A 4,448-nucleotide genomic window follows, 5' to 3' on the forward strand; every position below is an offset into this window, starting at 1 on the left:
ACAGCCTTTGTTGTGTTTGATGCTAACTTGTAGCTAAGCTAGCAGTCATTTAAAAAACATTGTAGTTATCTATGATAGTTTGCTAAATAATTCCTAATTTCTGCTTTTCTAACTCAAACATTAGGAATAATTTCCTATAATCCCTCTCTCTCCCTCTCTCTCTCTCCGCTAGCCCTTCTCTCTCTCTCCCTCTCTCTCTCTCTAGCCCTCTTCTCTCTCCTCTCCCTCTCTCTCTCTCCTCTCGCCCTCTTCTCCCTCTCCCTTCCTCTCTCTCTCTCTATCCCTCTCGCTCTCTGTCTCTCTCTCTTCTCTCCTCTCTCTCTCTTCATCCCTATCTCCTCTCTCTCTTTTGCGCCCCTCTTCTCTCTCTCCTTTCTCCCTCTTCTCTCTCTCTCCCTCCCTCTCTCTCTTCTCGCCCCTCTTTCTCTCTTCTTCTCTCGCACCTCTTCGCTTCTCCTCTCCTTCCTCTCTCTATCTCCCTCTCGCTCCTCTCTCTCCTCTTTCTCGCCCTTTCTCTCTCCCTCTCTCCCTCTCGCCTAGCCTCTTCCTCTCTCTCTCTCTCGCACCCTCTCTCTCTCTCTAGCCCTCTCTCTCTCTCGCCCCTCTTCTCTCTCTCCTCTCCCTCTCCCTTCTCTCTCTCTCCTCTCTATCTCTCTCCTCTCGCTCCCTCCTCTCTCGCTCCTCTTCTCTCTCTCTATCTCTCTAGCCCTCTCTCTCTCCCTCTTCGTCGCCCCTCTTCTCTCTCTCTCTCTTCCCTCTCTCTCTCTCTCTCTCCCTCTCTCTCCCTCTCTCTTATTTCTCTCTTCTCCAGTGGTTCATTTCACGCTCTGAGGAGACCACACACACACACACACACACACACCCACACACCCACACACACACAAATCACACACAAACACACCACACACACACACACACACACACACACAAGCCATAAGCCGATGAGGTCGCGATGAAGCTCTTTGCAGATCAATTACCCGATCAGAGACTCAAATTAAAAGACAATATTTGAAGATTCCAAACAAAAAACCAACAGTGTGTGCCAAAATTAAAGCAGAACTGGTCTTGTTAAACGCGCACCCACACGCCTGTCAGCTCACGAGGATCAAAGACACAAGATAAAGAGGGGTAATAATGTCTTTCTATTGATCCTGCAAGGGGCAAATAGTCCTGTGTGGTTTTCCCTTGGTGTTACAAGAGTAGAAATGTAGATTTTACGGGGAAAGTCTGTCCAAGGGGAATGTTTTGTAGCACTTGGTCAATCAATTACTTCCTTGCCCGGGTCGATGACCGTGGGGTTGTCACGGGTAACGACCCTTTCCTGCAGGTTAATTACTTATGATGGATCCAGTTCAGGTGTTTTTCTAAGGTAATAAATCGGCTCAAATAAAAGCTATTAAACCCAGTCAGCTTCCAGTTATCTCTCTGTTGCCTATTACAAGCATAGACTAACCCTAATGTTGTCCCCATGGGTCCTCATGTTGTAATCATGTGTCCCCATGTTGTCTTCCTGTTTTCATGCATGTTGTCCCAATGTTGTCTTATGGGTGTTCAGTTGTCATCATGTTGTCCCCATGTGTCTCATGTTGTCCTCATGTTGTTTTTTTTTTCCCCCCCCCCCCCCCTTTCAAGGTCCCCATGTGTCCTCATGGTGTCCTCAGTTTTTGGGGGGTTTGTTTTTCCCCCCCAGTGGTGTCTTTCATGTTGTCTCGGTTGTCCTATGTGTCCCCATGTGTCTTCATGTGTCCTCTGTTGTCCCCAGGTGGTTCTCTGTGTCCTCATGTTGTCTCATGTTGTCCTCATTTGTCCCAATGTTGTCTTCATGTTGCTCATTCATGTGGTCCCCATGTTGTCCTCATGTTGTCCCTGCATGTTGTCCGCATGTTGCCTCAGGTTGCCAAGTGTCCCCATGTGGTACTCATGTTGCCTCTGGGGTCCCCCCCCATGTTGTTCTTCATTTGTTGTCCCCATGTTGTCACAATGTGTCACCCATGTTGTATCATTGTTGTCCTCATGTTGTCCTCAGGTTGTCCCAGGGGTCTTCATGTTGTCCTTAATGTTGTCTTAATGTTTGTCCCCATGTTGTCCTGGTGTCTTTCTGTTTTCTCGCTGTTGCCCCATGTTGCCCTCTGGTCGTATGTGCACTCCTGTTGCCCTCATGTGGTCTTCATGTTGCCCCCATGGTGTCTTCATGCTGAAATATGGTCCTCATGGCTGTCTCCATGATGTCGCTGTTGTCATCATGCGTCTCATAGGTTCTTGATGGGGTATTCATGTTGATTCATGTTGTATTCATGTTGTCATCATGTTGTCTTCATGTGGTCTTCATGTTGTCTCATGTACGGTAATCATGTTGCCACCATGTGTCCTCATGTCGTCTTAATGTGGTCTCTGGTGGTCTTCATGTTGTCTTCATGTTTCCTATGCTTGCCGTCTTGTTGTCTAAATGTTGTCCTCATGTTGTCTTCATGTTTTCTTTCAGTTGTCCTCATGTTTGCCTATGATTTGCCTAATGTTGTCCTCATGTGTCCTAATGTGCCCTCATTGTTGTCCTTCATGGTTGTCGCTGTTGTCTTCATGTTGTTCCCCATGTTTCTTCAGTTGTCACATGTTGCCCATGTTGTCCCCATGTTGCCCTCATTGTTCGTCTTCATGTTGTCTAATATACTGTATTTGTAATAAAAAAAACAAAGCACTGCACAACTAATTTGAACGTGGTTATTGCATAACGCAACCTTCAATAAGCAGTCAAACTATTTAGGACCCAAACCAGTACCAGTCCACCCACCATACTTTGGTCCGCAGGGGACTTGAACCCAGCAACACTCCGGTTCCCAAACCCCGATACCACAAGTCTGCGTTCTTGTCGTGTCCAGTCCGAGGGTCGTGGATACCCAACAAGCACTATCAGGGATTTACGGATTGATGAAGCTGAGCCGTAAAAAAAAAAAAAAAAAAAAAACCAAAGCTCTGCCCCCGGACCTGCCAAGTCATCGTCCGGACACCGGACATCACCTTCGGCCACGACATCGCCGAGCTCTGGGGCATCATTCAGGAAGTTCACCGGATGGTTGAGACCACTTGACCTTGTATCGAGTCTGAGACGTCAGGGGTGGATGCATAGCAATGTAACAGGCGAAAGCAGAGGTTTGAGTCTGTACCCCGCGTCCTAACGTTAGTAGAGCGCAAGAGGACAAATACTTCAAAGACACTCCGAAAATGTGCCCAAAGAGTTGGGTTCTGTTCACATTCACATTTTATTATAGTACAATTCATAACAAGAGTTATCGGGAACCCTTTACAGATAGAGCAGGTCCGACCCCACTCCAGAATTACAGATAGAGCAGGTATAGACCACTCTATAATTACAGGTAGAGCAGGTATAGACCACTCTATTAATCTACAGATAGAGCAGGTCTAGACCGCTCTAGAATTTACAGATAGAGCAGTCTAGACCGCCTATAATTTAACAGGTAGATGCAGGTCTGACCACACTCCAGAATGTGACAGATAGAGCAGGTCTAGGACCGTCTATAATTTACAGGTAGAGCAGGTCTTAGACCGGCCTATAAGACAGATTAGAGCAGGTCTAGAACGGCTCTATAATGTGCAGATAGACAGGTCTATGACCGCTCTATAATTTCTAGACACTACTATAATTTCCAGGTTAGAGCAGGTCCAGACCCACTCTATAATTTACAGTAGAGCAGGTCTAGACTCAGCTAAACCATTGTTACAGGTAGAGCAGGTCTAGACCATATACTAATCTTTACAGATAGGACCAGGTCTAGACACTCTAAATTTACGAGCATAGGCAGGTCTAGACCACAATCCAGAATCTACAACAGGATCCTTACCACCGAGGCTAGTAGTTTCTACCAAGAGCAGCAACAGGCCACAGTGGAGAAGGACAAAACTTTTAGGAAGAAACCTGGGACGACCAGCAACCAGCACCCAGGCCTAGAACCCAGGGCCAGGCCCAGCGACCAGGTCTTTGGTAGGCCGGTTGTCTGACATCTGGGTGTGGGGTAGAGGTTTCTCTCCTTGAGGAAGTTGTATAAACGGCCCCCCCCGAGGTGAGGAGGTGCAGAAGTGAGTGCTGCTGCTCAGATTAAATGGTTTACTGACATAACATGTTTAATCTGATATTGTGAACTACCTGAAATAAAATAGCTTTTCTCATAAACAATACAGAACGACTGGAAATTCAAAAGCTGTCTATGGTAGCTTGATGCTAACCGTTAGTCATACAAACCATCTCAAAGACAGCCTTTGGTGTGTTTGCATGCTAACTTGTAGCTAGAGTAGCAGTCATAAACAAACATTGTAGTTATCTATGATATGTTGCTAAATAATTCCTAATTTCTGTTTTCTAATCAAACCAGTAGGAACTAACTTTCCTATAAATGACGGTTTATCTGACCCATAAATTCCAAAAAATAACTGTA

General features: G+C 46.1%; 1 protein-coding gene across 1 annotated transcript in view; it reads left to right on the top strand.

Annotated features, from left to right (window-relative positions):
- large2 (LARGE xylosyl- and glucuronyltransferase 2) overlaps positions 1–4,448 on the top strand; it is a gene marked incomplete at its 5' end in the record, with an annotated part of 45,047 nt that overhangs the window by 9,405 nt on the left and 31,194 nt on the right. The window lies entirely within an intron of this gene.

Source organism: Etheostoma spectabile, unplaced genomic scaffold (assembly GCF_008692095.1).
Source record: "Etheostoma spectabile isolate EspeVRDwgs_2016 unplaced genomic scaffold, UIUC_Espe_1.0 scaffold473, whole genome shotgun sequence".
NCBI classification, from domain to species: Eukaryota; Metazoa; Chordata; class Actinopteri; order Perciformes; family Percidae; genus Etheostoma; species Etheostoma spectabile.